This window comes from Saccopteryx bilineata, chromosome 2 (assembly GCF_036850765.1).
Source record: "Saccopteryx bilineata isolate mSacBil1 chromosome 2, mSacBil1_pri_phased_curated, whole genome shotgun sequence".
NCBI classification, from domain to species: Eukaryota; Metazoa; Chordata; class Mammalia; order Chiroptera; family Emballonuridae; genus Saccopteryx; species Saccopteryx bilineata.
In genome coordinates this window covers 103,485,373-103,501,426 of record NC_089491.1, presented here as the reverse complement: position 1 = coordinate 103,501,426, position 16,054 = coordinate 103,485,373, and the positions used below count along the sequence as shown (strand labels likewise).

The following is a 16,054-nucleotide window of genomic DNA, read 5'->3' as shown; positions in this document are numbered from 1 at the left end:
TGTACCTCAGAGGGCTGCTCCAGTGGTTTCATGAAATCACCATGCTGCTACTGTCCATTAATCCTTAACTCCTCAATACACATTCATCACTTTAAGTCATTACAAGCACGAAGAATTTTACCAGCAGTGATGTGAGAATTATATATGAAGATGGCTAGATTCAGAAAAGTTAAATAATGACATATTGAAGGATTCAACATGCTTCATAATAAACGCTGGAGCATGGATTTGACTTAAGTCTTTTAAAATTCTTTTTGTTTTTTTCTTTCTTTTTTTTTTGCTAGAGACAGACAGACAGGAAGGGAGAGAGATGAGAAGCATCAACTTATAGTTGTGGCACCTTAGTTGTTCATTGATTGCTTTCTCATATGTGCCTTGACCAGGGGTCTCCAGCCGAGCCAGTGACCCCTTACTCAAGCTAGCAACCATGGGGTCATGTCTATGATTCCATACTCAAGCCGGCAACTCTGCGCTCAAGCTGGCGAGCCCACGCTCAAGCCGGATGAGCCCTTACTCAAGCCGGTGACCTTGGGGTTTCAAACCTGGGTCCTCAGAATACCGAGTCAACACTCTATCCACTGTGCCACTGCCTCAAAACCATGCTATTTTTGGTTTGAATTGATCAATCTGGCTCTAGCCTGGGAATCCCAAAGCACTTTACCCATGAACCCTAATAAAAGCATGTGCCCCACATCCTGTAGCTCTCTCTGCCTGCATCCTACCTTGACCTCCCAGAACCTGTAATAACCTTCTTTATAGTATATCAGTACCTTTATGGCCTTTTGTTAAACTGTGACTCATCATTCTATGAGCTGGGACTCCATTTAATGCACGTTAACTAAACAAAGTCACAACAGTGAAATAAGTTAGTCACAGAAGGATGAATATTTTAAGATTCCATTTACATCGTGTCTATAGAGTAGTCAGATCCATAAAAACAGAAAGTAGAACAGTGGGTGCCAATGGCTGGCAGGAGAGAGACTGGGAATTAGTGTTTAATGGAAACAGTCTCAGTTTTGCAAGATGAAAAATTCTGCTTCTACAGGGTGCTGACAGCTGCACAACAATGGAAGTTCTTAATTTTAATGAAGTCAAATGTATCATTGTTCCCCTTATGGTGCCTGTCCTTTTTGTTTTTTGTAGGAGCTCTTTGTCTACCCCAAGGTTTAAAAGAAGGTAACAGGAGAGGGCAGGTGGATCTCTTGCCCAAGGCTGGATGGTTAGCAAACAACCAGGTGGTATTAAGGTTTGGCCACATCAGGCTACTTGTTCTACTCTGAAAATGTTTCCATTCTCCAACAACTTAAGTTCTAAGGATTCTAATATCATAATTTTGTGACCAAATATCTAGACCTTTCCGCAATTTGGTCTCTGATCCTACTCAAGTGATTAGACCATTTGCAGTTTAAACACTGACTCTGTCTTCCTGACAGAAAGCACTCCCTACATTGTCCATTTCACCAAAACAAAAACAAAAACAAAAACAGTTTATTTTGACGAATCCAAGGGAAACTGAGCTTTTGCATTATTTGCATTATTTTGAGGTCCCCCTTCCCATGTTTTATGACTCCAAACATTGGCCATGTGCTGTGACTCAACCTGCTGACCATGTCAACCAAAACTAACTTTGTTCTGATCTTACAACCACTGAGCCAGAACACAACTGAAAGTGCAGTTGCCCCCACCAATCAGGAAATGAACGATGTAGGTTTATGGTCTTGTTTCCTAGCAACCCATCCCTTTAATCAGCAACCCTGGGCAACTCTCACCTTATAATCCTTGTTTTATGTCTCCCAACTCAGAGACGTGTCTTTGGTTCATGTCAAAGGCTCTGTGCTCTGATTTACAAATCATATCAGAATGAAACTCTCTTTTAATTCCTGAGAAGTGTCCTGTAGAACTTCTGTTTACAGTTCTTTCCCAGCTGCAATCCTTTCTCTGGCAGGTTCAAACAGGGGCAAACTCTTTCCTGACTGCCGAGTACTTGGTAGATGGTACCCTCTTCTGCTCTGGGGATGCCTGGTCTGGTCTGTCTTTGTGACTCTTCCCCAGGAGGAGCTGTCCCTGTAGGCTTCCTGGTCAGCCAGCCTGTGTGTAACAATCCTGCTAAGCTGTGGCCAGCACCCTGTTCCCTGCAGCTTGCTGCTAGAATCTTGCCAACAGAAATAAATCCCTGCAAGGACATTTTCTGTAGCTTCAAACTATTGGAAAGAAACATACACAGCTATCAGTGGAGGCAAGTGCTCTAAAGCAAAGTAAGTCCACACAACGGAATTCCTGTAGCCATTGTGTGCTGCATCTGTACTGATAGGAGGTGATGTCCAAGAGAAGGGAACATGTTGTACAGTCTAATAGATTTATCATCCATACCTTTTTGTAAAAATAAATAATATCTTATATGTAGAAACACAAGAAATTTTTGGAAAAGCAATGTAAATGGTTACCTCTGGGTTTGCGATTGAAGGGACAGATACTGGCAGCTGTGGTAAAGGGGGAGATGTTTTACTCTAATTTTACATCATTTTTAAACCTATGCATGATTATTGTTCGTTTTGATTTCATTTGTATGGTATATTTTCCTCTGCAATTTTAAAAATGAAACCAATAAAACAAAATTAAAATGGGAAAGAAGGGATCTGCTTCAGTTGTTCATATCCTTATCTCCGGACCCCAGGTTTCTAGTGAAGTAGAACAGAATGTTATGTTTGTGCCAGAGCCAGGCGACTCCTTGTGAATCATGACTTGCCGTCCCACTTGTCGCTTGTCGGGAGTGTGCAGAGATGCAGGCCTGCACCCACACTCAGGGTCGGGTTGACATGTTGGATCTGCCATTGTGCTGTAGTCTGCTTAAGGGAGGTGATTTCTCATCTCCTTTCTAGCCCTTGTGGTAATCTATGGTAATTTTCTAATTCGCAGGTAGAGTGGTACCTTGAGATACGAGTTTAAATCGTTCTGTAACTGAGCTCGTAAGTCAGTCAACTCGTATATCAAACAAATTTCTCCCACTTAAAATAACTGAAATAGACTTAATCAGTTCCAGCCCTGTGAAACATCCCCAAACCATCTAAATTATGAAAAAAAGACATGTTTTTAATTAAGAAACACACATGTATACTTTATCAATGCATAAAAAATATATGAAATAAAAGAAAAAAATGTTATTTAGTACTGTATTGTATTCTTACCTTGGAGACAGACGAGTGCAGCTAATGGAGGTGAATGGTGGAGGAGGCGGGAGGGAAGAAGGGATGCAGGCACTGTAGACATGTAAACTAAAACTGCACTTTCTTTTTTTTCTTTTTTTTTGGATTTTTCTGAAGCTAGAAACGGGGAGGCAGTCAGACTCCCGCATGCGCCTGACCGGGATCCACCTGGCACACCCACCAGGGGGCGATGCTCTGCCCACCCGGGGCGTCGCTCTGTCACAACCAGAGCCACTCTAGCGCCTGGGGCAGAGGCCAAGGAGCCATCCCCAGCGCCCGGGCCATCTTGTGCTCCAATGGAGCCTCAGCTGCAGGAGGGGAAGAGAGAGACAGAGAGGAAGGAGAGGGGGAGGGGTGGAGAAGCAGATGGGTGCCTCTCCTGTGTGCCCTGGCCGGGAATCGAACCCGGGACTTCCGCATGCCAGGCCGACGCTCTACCACTGAGCCAACCAGCCAGGGCCAAAACTGCACTTTCTTAACACTAAATGTAAACTAAAACTGAATTTTCTTTACTTTAAACAAAACTAAAACTTCACTTTCTTTACTTAAAATGAAACCACAAAAACTTAATTGTAAAAAAATGCACTTTCTTAACTCTAAACTTAACCTAAGCTTAACATTACATATATTGCATTTAATCATCACCTGTTTTGCCTTTTTGGCTGCACTTTCAGCACTTTCACTTGCAGAACTTTTGAATAAAAATCTATCCAAACAGGTTTGCTTTTGCCTGCCTTTTAAAATGTTACTGAAATGTGACAAACAAGTGTCATTAAAAAAGTGCTGGCCTGACCTGTGGTGGCGCAGTGGATAAAGCGTTGACCTGGAAATGCTGAGGTCGCCGGTTCAAAACCCTGGACTTGCCTGGTCAAGGCACATATGGGAGTTGATGCTTCCAGCTCCTCCCCCCTTCTCTCTCTCTGTTTCTCTCTCTCCTCTCTAAAAATGAATAAATAAAATTAAAAAAAAAAAAAAAAAGTGCTGAAGCACAACCAGTTGAAACTTTTTCTGGGTGTTTCTTTTCAATGAAACTTGAAAGCTTCTCCCACATTGCCAGCATGTCTTTAATTTCACTTGTAGAAATCACTTCCTCCTACTCTACCTCCTCCTCACTAATAATCTCTTGCAGAAGCTCTGTATGTTGCATCATCTGTAGCTCCTTCAACTCCTCAGCTGAGAGTTCCTCCTCATGTTCCTCCACGAGCTCGTTTTCGTCACCCTCATCTACCTCCAGACCCATTGACTTTCGGAGAGACACAATCTCCTCCAACGCTTCTGCCTCAGTCTCAGTCTCTGGTTCGAATCCTTCGAAGTCCCTGTCTGCAACAACATCAGGCCATAACTTTTTCCATGCCGAGTTCAAGGTTTTTCTTGTAACCTCTTGCCATGCCAAGTCAATAATGCGTAAACATATCATGATGTTGTAGTGATCTTTCCAAAACTTTTGAAGGCTTATTAGAATTGTATTCTCAGTCACCTCAAAGCAACGGCGGAACAAGTGCTTTGTGTAAAGCTTTTTAAAGTTGGAAATGACCTGTTGATCTGTAGGTTGCAAGATTGAAGTCATGTTGGGTGGGAGGTAGAGGACTTTCACAAATTTGAACTCATCGAGAATGTCATCAAGACCAGGTGGGTGGGCTGGAGCATTATCAAGGATTAGTAATGCTTTCATCGGAGTTTATTTTTTTGAAGATATTTCTTCACTGCAGGACCAAAGACAAGATTTACTCATTCAATAAAAAACTGCTGCCCTGGCCGGTTGGCTCAGCAGTAGAGCGTCGGCCTGGCATGCAGGAGTCCTGGATTTGATTCCCGGCCAGGGCACACAGGAGAAGCACCCATCTGCTTCTCCACCCCTCCCCCTCTCCTTCCTCTCTGTCTCTCTCTTCCCCTCCCGCAGCCAAGGCTCCATTGGAGCAGTTTGCCCGGGTGCAGAGGATGGCTCTGTGGCCTCTGCCTCAGGCACTAGAATGGCTCTGGATGCAACAGAGCGACACCCCAGAGGGGCAGAGCATCGCCCCCTGGTGGGCATGCCAGGTGGATCCTGGTTGGGCGCATGCGGGATTCTGTCTGCCTCCCTGTTTCCAGCTTCGGAAAAATGAAAAAAAAACAACAACAAAAACCTGCTGCATAACCCATGCCCTAGCATTGGAGCGCCACATAACCAGCAGTTTTTCTTTAAGATTCTTCTGGGTCTTAAAGGCTCGAGGATTTTCAGAATGATACACTAGCAGTGGCATTACTTTACAGTCACTGCTAGCATTTGCACACAATGCAAGGGTCAGACGGTCCTTCATGTGTTTATGGCCTGGCAGCTTCTTCTGCTCTGCAGTGACGAAAGTCCTCCGGGGCATTTTTTTCCAAAACAATATACTCCTCAGCTGCCTTAACCTCAGCACTCGCAGCTTCACCATGCCTCACCACCGAGTGGATACCAGATCTCTTCTTGAAATTTTCAAACCAGCTGTGACTTGCCTTAAAAGTATCTTCTGCTGCCTCTTTTGAGGTTGATGGTTCTTTCTTCTTCAAGTTGCCATAAATAATATGTGCCTTTTCACATATTACAGTCTCCGTCACTGTATCTCCTGCCAGCTTTTTCTCTTTCACCCACACCAGCAGAAGCTTCTCCATTTCTTCATGGATATTTGTCCTTAATTGGGACAGAATTGTAGTGCCTTTCACTGGATTTGCGCTTTTGATGGCATCCTTTTGTTTAAGGATGGTACAAATTGTAGATGTATTGTGGTTGTACAGCCTTGCCAGTTCAATCATTCATACATCATTCGCTCATGTTTTTCTATTATTTCTTGCTTTACTTCTACCAACATCATTCTCTTCTTATTCTCACCACTGTCCTTTACACTCACTTTATTAGGCCCCCTAATAGCACACAGAAAAAGTTAGTAAAAAATGCAAAAATGATGCAAGAACGAGTACAACGCACGAGATTCGACTTGATTCTGCGGGTAACACATGAGAAAGAATGAGATGCTGGTGCTGTGCTGCCAATACTGGACCCTGAGCCAATGCACCAACTAGCGGCAGCTTCCCGAATCACGACTCGTATCTCGGAATTTATCTCAGATCTCAAACAAAAATATGGACTGAGTCAGAGCTCATATCTTTAAAAAATTTGTATGTTGGTCTGTTCGTATCTCAAGGTACCACTGTATATTCTCTTGGGGAAAGAAATCTGGAGAAAAGGCATATCAAACCTTTGAAGGAGATAGCGCAACCTGTATGCCCGAGCCATTAAACCTGTGGGTGGTGCTCAAACACAAGGCCAGCAACAATACACAATGGAGAAAAGAAAGCCTCTTCAATAAATGGTGCTGGGAAAACTGGAAAGCCACATGCAAAAGAATGAAACTGGACTACAGTTTGTCCCCTTGTACTAAAATTAATTCAAAATGGATCAAAGACCTAAATATAAAATGTGAAACAATAAATTACATAAAAGAAAATATAGGTACTAAACTCATGGACCTTGGCCATAAAGAGCACTTTATGAATTTGACTCCAGCCTGACCTGTGGTGGCGCAGTGTATAAAGTGTCAACCTGAAATGCTGAGGTTGCCGGTTCAAAACCCTGGCCTTGCCCGGTCAGGACACATATGGGAGTTGAGGCTTCCTGCTCCTCCCCCCCCTTCTCTCTCTCCCCTCTAAAATGAATAAATAAAAATAATTAAAAAAAAAAAAAGTTACTTGAATTTGACTCCAAAAGCAAGGGAGGTGAAGGCAAAGATAAATGAATGGGACCACATCAGACTAAGAAGCTTTTGCACAGCAAGAGAAACTGACAACAAAACAAACAGCCAACTAAATGGGAGATGATATTTCCAAACAACAGCACAGTTGTGGGCCTAATGTCCAAAATATACAAAGAACTCATAAAACTCAACAACAAATAAGAAACAATCCAATAAAAAAATGGGAAGAGGACATGAACAGACACTTCTCCCAGGAAGAAATACAAATGGCCAACAGATATATGAAAAGATGCTCATCTTCATTAGCCATTAGAGAAATGCAAATCAAAACTACAATGCAAGCCCTGGCTGGTTGGCTCTGTGGTAGAGTGTCGGCCTGGCGTGCAGGAGTCCCGGGTTCGATTCCCGGCCAGGGCACACAGGAGAAGCACCCATCTGCTTCTCCACCCCTCCCCCTCTCCTTCCTCTCTGTCTCTCTCTTCCCCTCCCGCAGCCGAGGCTCCATTGGAGCAAAGATGGCCCGGGCACTGAGGATGGCTCTGTGGCCTCTGCCTCAGGCGCTAGAATGGCTCTGGATGCAACAGAGCGACGCCCCAGATGGGCAGAGCATCGCCCCCTGGTGGGCATGCCAGGTGGATCCCGGCCGGGCGCATGCGGGAGTCTGTCTGACTGCCTCCCCGTTTCCAGCTTCGGAAAAATGCAAAAAACAAAACAAAACAAATAAAAAACTATAATGCGATACCACCTCACACCTGTTAGATTAGCTATTATCAACAAGACAGGTAGTAACAAGTGCTGGAGAGGCTGTGGAGAAAAAGGAACCCTCATTCACTGTTGGCAGGAATGCAAAGTAGTACAACCATTATGGAAGAAAGTATGGTGGTTCCTCAAAAAATTAAAAATAGAACTACCATATGACCCAGCAATCCCTCTTATGGGTATATACCCCCAAAACTCAAAAACATTGGTACACAAAGACATATGCAGCCCCATGTTCATTGCAGCATTGTTCACAGTGGCCAAGACATGGAAACAACCAAACAGCCCTTCAATAGATGATTGAATAAAGAAGATGTGGCACATATACACTATGGAATACTACTCAGCCATAAGAAATGATGACATCGGATCATTTACAACAACATGGATGGACCTTGATAACATTATACTGAGTGAAATAAGTAAATCAGAAAAAACTAAGAACTGTATGATTCCATACATAGGTGGGACACAAAAATGAGACTCATGGACATGGACAAGAGTGTGGTGGCTACCAGGGGGAGGGGAAGGGAGGAGAGGGAGGGGTACAAAGAAATCCAAATTAAAGGTGACAGGAGACAATTTGACTTTGGGTGATGGGTATACAACATAATCAAATGTCAAAATGACCTGGAGATGTTTTCTCTTAATCTATGTACCCTAATTAATCAATGTCACCCTGCTAAAATTAATTGTCTAAAACAACAACAACAACAAAAATAAAAAACAAAGCCAGGGCCAAGTGCCTACATTTCAAAGACTTTCAGGGGTGATCTGCTATAGTCACCTTATTTTATTGTGCAGAAACTGAGGCCCAGAAAGCAACGTGTCCTGCCAAAGCCACACACTCAATTCTCAGCCAAGTTTCCAGACAAGGATAGAGTGGGAGATCTGGTCCTCTCTCACTGGGGAAAGAGTAAGTATACACTCTCCAAAACACATCTCCCCTCTGGGAACTCTATCTGTGCACGTGGGAAACTATCAACTCTCCAAGTATTCTGTGTCCTGGTTGCCTTTCCTGAGAGGTGAGGACAGGGCAGAGGATGAAGGCCAAAGGTCATCAACCATTTCCAAGGGTAATTTGGGAAAAAAGTGAAAGGAGGACTCGAATATTTGTCTATAAATCCAGGAGCTTTTGTGTCCCTCTATGTGTTACCATGGAAATATAGAGCACCATCCTAGGGCCTCTGCTGGTACCCCAGCTCTGTCACACAGCTTTAATGCCCATCATCAGGGCTCCTGTCAGAAGCAGTGCTACCTGGGAAAAATGCAATACAAGTCACATATGTAATTCAAAATTTCACAGTAATCACATTATAAAGGTGAAAGTAATAAGTGATATTGATTTTAATAATGCATTTCATTTTACCCAATATTTCAAAAATATTATGTTTTGACCATGTAATAAATATAAAAATCACTGAGCTATTTTATATTCAGTTTTCCTGCTGAGTCTTCAAAAGTTACTGTGTGTTTTGTGCTAACAGCACATCTCAGTTTGGACTTGCCACGTTCAGATGCTCAACGCAGCCATATCAAATATAAACACCCTCGGCCCTGGCCAGTTGGCTCAGTGGTAGAGCATCGGCCTGGCATGCAGAAGTCCCGGGTTCCATTCCCGGCCAGGGCACACAGGAGAAGTGCCCATCTGCTTCTCCACCCCTCCCCCTCTCCTTCCTCTCTGTCTCTCTCTTCCCCTCCTGCAGCCAGGGCTCCATTGGAGCAAAGTTGGCCCGGGCGCTGAGGATGGCTCCATGGCCTCTGCCTCAGGCGCTAGAATGGCCCTGGTTGCAACAGAGCAGCACCCCAGATGGGCAGAGCATCACCCCCTGGTGGGCATGCCAGGTGGATCCTGGTTGGGTGCATGCAGGAGTCTGTCTGACTGCCTCCTCATTTCCAACTTCAGAAAAATACAGGAAAAAAAAAAAAAAAAATATATATATATATATATATATATATATATATAAACACCCTCACAGCCTATTTCAGAAAAGGAAACAGAGCAGCAGTTCATGGCTAAGACTGGCTTGAATCCCAGGGCTGCACATTCTAAGGGGTCTGGGCCTGACCTCTGCTCTTGAAGAAATAAGGATGAGGGCGGTGGTAGGACCAATGACACTGGGTAGGTCCTGGGACAGGGCTTGGCCCAGAGCAAATATCCAAACAGATGAGCACTTCAGCTCTGGACTCATCCTTCCATTGCCTCGCTCTATTGGTCATCTGGTCTCTGTTTTGATTCATACTTTCCTACAACAACACTTGAGTTTCTCCCTAAAATTCATGTCCACCCTGTCTAGAGCTCCTTCTGTTCCCTAGCACACCTTCTCCAGGGGTCATAATAATACCGGCTTTCCTCATTTCTGCACCTGCCTGCAAGAAGCTTCACTCCTGTCCATCTCCTACAAGTACAGGCAGTCTCCTCAAACGTGAAGTTTGGTCCTAAATGTGACTCTGACAGGTAGGAAACAAAAAAGGGGGTTTAAGTGTGAACGAGGTCCTTGGGTGTTTGTTGTGCACCTAAAAAGAAAAGTCCAAAGTGAAAAACAACAATAATTTATTTAAGATCAAAGGAATAGCTATTCAGGAAGCAAAAGCCCAAAGAAATTTCTGGTTTTGCTTGACCAGGCAGTGGTGCAGTAGATAGAGCATCAGACTGGGATGCGGAAGCCCCAGGTTCGAGACCCCAAGGTTGCCAGCTTGAGTGCGGGCTCATCTGGTTTGAGAAAAAAAAAAAAGCTCACCAGCTTGGACCCAAGGTCGCTGGCTCAAGCAAGGGTTTACTTGGTCTGCTGAAGGCCCACGGTCAAGGCACATATGAGAAAGCAATCAGTGAACAACTAGGGTGTCACAACAAAAAAACTGATGATTGATGCTTCTCATCTCTCTCCGTTCCCGTCTGTTTGTCCCGCTCTCTGACTCTCTCTCTGTCTCTAAAAAAAAAAAAAGATCCCGAGGTCGCCAGCTTGAGCACGGGCTCATCTGGTTTGAGCAAAAAAAAAAGTTCACCAGCTTGGACCCAAGCTCACTGGCTCGAGCAAGGGGTTACTCGGTCTGCTGAAGGCCCATGGTCAGGACACATTTGAGAAAGCAAGCAATGAACAACTAAGGTGTCACAACGAAAAACTGATGATTGATGCTTCTCATCTCTCTCTGTTCCTGTCTGTCTGTCCCTATCTATCCCTCTCTCTGACTCTGTCTCTGTAAAAAAAAAAAAAAAAAGTTCTGGTTACAAGACAAAGGCAAGGGTTATTTATGAGAAAGGGAACTGAAACAATTATATCAGTGGAAGAAAGGCATTTTTGTAAGTGCAGATAACATAACTGATGTGAATTCTAAACAATGTCTCTAATTTTTAGTTTGATAATCATCAGTCCAGTAATCATAATGTCTGCTTTCTTGTTATCCTTGCAAATGGTTTTTTGGAACACAGTATTAACTTAGGCCAAGTCCAAAGCATTTTGCCCTATTTTGACGTTCCAAAGAACTGAGGCATAAAACACATGCAACAGTTGCTCTGGGATGGCTCCCTTTTAAAATGGCTACATTTACTCACTTATTTATTTATTTATTTTACAGTGTGATGTGGTTTGGAGTCACACTGAGTCATTGTGTTGTTTCTGGAGTCTTTTGGGGGCTGTTGCGGGGTCATGTGGGGTTGCATGGGACCTTGTGGGGTTCTGTGGGGTGAGGTAAGGTACAGGGGTGGCTGTGGGATTGTATGAGGGTCACAGGAAGTCACATGGGGTCATTGTGGGGTGGTATAGTATCATATGTGGGGTGGGGTGGGGTTTCATACTGTTATTGTAGAGTGGTTGTGGAGTTGTGCCAGGCCTTGTGGGGTCATAGTAATGTTAAAAAGAAACAACAGACCCAAGATGGAGTTACTATTGCCAAGCCCTACCAAGACTTAATAGGAGTAGAACTTTAAAACAATCATTTGGAATTTCTTGATCATGACTAGAGGGGTAAACTGCCTGATAAGCCTTCCCCTGGGGGGGAAGGTGACCTTCCCTGGAATAATTCTCTTTTAATTTTCTTGTCTGACCCCTTTTTGCCTACAGAAACTTCCCAGTTCGTAAAGACCCTCAGAGTGCTTTTCTATTTACTAGGTGAAATGCTACGAGATCATGAATTGTTCAGTTAGAACTTTAAATTGATTTGATTGAAGTTTTGTTCTTTAACACCTTAAACTTAGAATTCAGTCCTAAATCTGACTCTGGGAGACAAGAAACAAAGCAAGGTTTCAAGGGTGGAAGTGGTAGTGGTTGGTTGTTTGGGATAGTATGGGGTATTGTGGAGTCATGTTGTGTCACTTGGGGTCTCTGTGGGATCGCATGGGGCACATGGAGTCCTGTGTGATGGTGTAGGCTTGAGTGAGGTCGTGTGGGGCCATGAAAGGTTGTTGTAGGGCTGAGTAGCTCCCTGTAGGGTCATTTAGATGTCACATGGGGTCTTGAGGGGTTATGTTGGGTCATGTAAGGCTGTATAGGGTCCTGTGGGATTAGATGAGCTGGTGTGGAGGGTAATTGTGCATTCTTACGAGGTTGAATGAGGTCACTGTAGGTTGGTTGTGGGGACTGCATAGGTCCTCTGGGGTCAAGAGTCCACTCAAAATCTCTTATCTCACTTATATCTATTTAATTTACTTCTTTTCAACTATTATATGTCCATGTAAAACACATATTTAAAATTTTTTTTAACTTATTGACTTTAGAGAGAGGAGAGAGAGAAAGGCAGGGGAGAGAAGCAGGAAGTTTCTTGTATGTGCCTTGACCAGGTAACCCTGGGGCTTTGAGCCAGCAACCTCAGCATTCCAGGTTGATGCCTTATCCAATGTGCCTCCACAGGTCAGGCTAAAAAACAATTTTTATAAGCATTTATTTGAGCAAAACTTATGACTACCAAAAAGCAAGATCTCAAATGCTCCAGAGATGACAGTTTTGCAGTTCTTTTTATACTGAAGGAGGAGAAACCAGAAGAATGCAGAGGAGAGGGGGCCTGCAATGTCTGGGTCTTACGCTCCAGCCCATGACCTCAGTGTTCAGGACTGAGGGAACAAGGGCAGACAGAAAAGTCTGAAAAATAACAAACCTCAACTGTGGATCTTGCTTGTTATCAGTTCCTTGAAATGAACTCACAGCTCCTGAGAGAAGAATAAGTCAAGGACAGAACCTCCGGCCTCCTCTCTTATCCCCTCCCCTCCTGGAGACACAAAGTCATGTAGGCCTGCAAACAAAAAAGTCATCGAAATCAGACATTTAGCTTTAAAGCTAAAGCTGTAAAGGTATATAAGATGTAAAAAATCTAACTTCGGAGAGCAAGTGTTTTGTTGCCTCTTTTGGGGTCATGCTGCTCTGCCGGCTATTAAAATCCTACTTCCTTTATCAAGTTGTCTGAGCGTTATTTGTCCTCTTTTGACTCCTGCAACAATACATTTGGAGTTAAGGAGGGAACTAAGGCAGACCACATGAAGGTGGGAGAAAGCAGAGCTGGAAATTACAGAATAGTTCACAAGATTATTTTCTCCCTTGAGGATGGATACTTCCTTAGAGGGATCTGAAAAAGAGAATAACTACTAACATTTTAAATGTGTGTTAATCTAGATGCACAAGAACAATGGCCAGGGCTTGCTTAAGGCCTGGGTCATGACTTCTCATCATGATCTGCCCAGTTAGGAAGTTATGATCAGATTACCCTGGAGGTCACTTCCAGTCACTGAATTTGTCAGATTTATTACAGAGCCCCTTTTCCATTCAGATATGTTTAGATTACTTATAAAAATTTCATCATATGGAGTTATTTTTCTTACTGATAAATTCTATAACAGAGGTAACATAATTTTGACTAGTAAACCTAGGTAGAATTAAATTGTTTATCTGCATTATGCTCAACATGGATAACTTTAAATATAATAGGCAGTTAGACAGACATGTGCAGACTAGGAACAATAGGCCCGATACAGGTCACCAGACCAGAAAGCTCTGGGTGCCTAACAATAGGCAAAACTGGAAAAATAAGAACCTCACCTTTCCTACCCTAATATATTTTTGTCATACGGTTCAGACCCTTCCCTGACATTTCACTAGTCACGCAGTAGACCACCAAGAGGGGCAGAAAATAGCCTCATCTAACTCCCATACAAGTCCTTGCACAACCACTCCCTTAAGCATTAAGTCCTCAGGACAATAAGGTTCTGGCCCACATCAAATAATCTTAGGAACAAAGCCTCGAGTTGTTGACCACAAAGACGAAGTTTTGGAAAACTAGCAATAATATCTAGGCCTCAGTTGTGTTTCAGCTCCAGGCCCAGAGAAGCAGCAAGGCCAGGTGGAGCAACGCCATGGCTGACCTCAGGACCAGCGGCAATCACTAATGACCCCCTGCCCTGGCACCAACCACAACCCTGAAAGGACACACCTGGAAAGTTGATGAATATTATTGAGATTCTCCTCTAATAAATCCTTTAAAATCCATGCCTTAAAAAACCCATAACACAAAACTAAAAATCAACCCCCCAAAATAATAATAAATAAATAAACAAACAAACAAACAAAACCCATAAGACAAAGAACCCAACATGGTTTTCTCTCTGGAGCATGCCCGCACCTTTCCCCCTCTCTTTTTGAGCCTGTGTGGTTTTTTCTTTAATGGGGAACAGGCCAGCATTTCCCAGCTTCCTTACTAGGGAGCAAGAACCAGATTTCCTGGCATCCACTGAGATGGCATTCTCCACGGGAGACTATCAGGAAGGCATTATACTAGCATTTCGAGTTTGTCCTCTAAGCAGCTCTCAAAGATATTTCCCCATCCTACTCTTAAACCCATGTCTTCTCAAGGATACTTCTTTTGATATTTAAGTCTTTCAGCTCAGCACAGACTTTTTTTTTTTCCCCCGAACTTCATTGATGGTACACAACAAAGTAGGCCTTTCTAAGCCCCTCCTCTTCTTCAGGGGGTCTGGGATGGAAACTGTGCAAGTCATGTTCTCAGTATGTTGGGGGATGGATCTGGGGCAAGGACTCCCCAGCAGCTGAGGGCTTCTCTTCCTCTTGCTGGGGCTGGTGGTCCAGGAAGCTCTTACTCCTTGGAGGCCATGTGGACCATTAGGTCCACCACCCTGTTGCTGTAGCCAAATTCATTGTCATGCCAGAAAATGAGCTTGACAAAGTGGTCATTGAGGGCAATGCCAGCCCCAGCATCAAAGGTGGAGGAGTGGGTGCCACTGTTAAAGTCGCAGGAGACAACCTGGTCCTCAGTGTAACCTAGGATACCCTTAAGAGGGCCCTCTGATGCCTACTTCACTACCTTCTTTTTTTTTTTAGTATATGTGCTGCCAAAGCGAGCACTTCACTACCTTCTTGATGTCATCATACTGGGCAGCTTTCTCCAGGCAGCAGGTCCAATCCACAACTGACACATTGGGGGGTGGGGACACAGAAGGCGATGCCAGTGAGCTTCCCATTCAGCTCAGGGATGACCTTGCCCACAGCCTTGGCAGCCCCAGTAGAAGCAGGGATGAGTTCTGAGCAGCCCCTCAGCCATCACGCCACAGCTTCCCAGAGGGGCCATCCATGGTCTTCTGAGTGGCGTGGACTGTGGTCATGAGTCCCTCCACAATGCCAAAGTTGTCATGGATGACCTTGGCCAGGGGACCAAGCAGTTAGTGGTGCAGGAGGCATTGCTGACAATCTTAAGGGAATTGTCATACTTGTCTTGGTCCACACCCATCACAAACATGGGGGCATCTGCAGAAGGAGCAGAGATGTGACCCTCTTGGCTCCACCCTTCAAATGAGCCCCAGCCTTCTCCAAGGTAGTAAAGACACCAGTGAACTCCACAACATATTCAGCACCAGTATCACCCCATTTGATGTTGGCGGGATCTCGCTCCTGGAAGATGGAGATGGACTTTCCATTGATCACAAGCTTCCCGTTCTCCCCTTGACTGTGCCTTTGAACTTGCCATGAGTAGAATCATACTGGAACATATAGACCATGTAGTTGAGGTCAATGAAGGGGTCATTGATGGCAACAATATCCACTTTGCCAGAGTTAAAAGCAGCCCTGGTGACCAGGTGCTCAATACGGACAAATCCGTTTACTATGACCTTCACCACCGTGTCTCAGGGTTGTGCCTGGCATTGCGCGCAGGAAGACGCGGCTATTTACCAAACAGGAGGAGCAGAGAGCGCCCGCGGCAAAGAAGCTGCAATCGCAATTTATAGAAACCGGGCGGGGCTGGGGCCTCCAGCCTGCCCGCCCAGTCTCAGCCCAAGGGCACTGAAGCGGGAGCTACATGCGCCAGTAAAATCTTGAATAGCCGTCGTTCTTTTGGACCAGCCTGGTCTTTTGAATGTGTACGCCCCGCGCATGTGGGCCAGGG

General features: G+C 44.4%; 1 non-coding gene and 1 pseudogene across 1 annotated transcript; both read right to left on the bottom strand.

Moving 5' to 3' along the window:
• Positions 1–3,587: 3,587 nt before the first annotated feature.
• TRNAA-GGC (transfer RNA alanine (anticodon GGC)) lies at positions 3,588–3,663 on the bottom strand. Its single transcript has one exon. It is a non-coding gene; the product is annotated as a tRNA-Ala (tRNA).
• Positions 3,664–14,601: 10,938 nt separating this feature from the next.
• On the bottom strand, positions 14,602–15,805 carry LOC136322907 (glyceraldehyde-3-phosphate dehydrogenase-like; annotated as a pseudogene).
• Between the last annotated feature and the right edge of the window lie 249 nt (positions 15,806–16,054).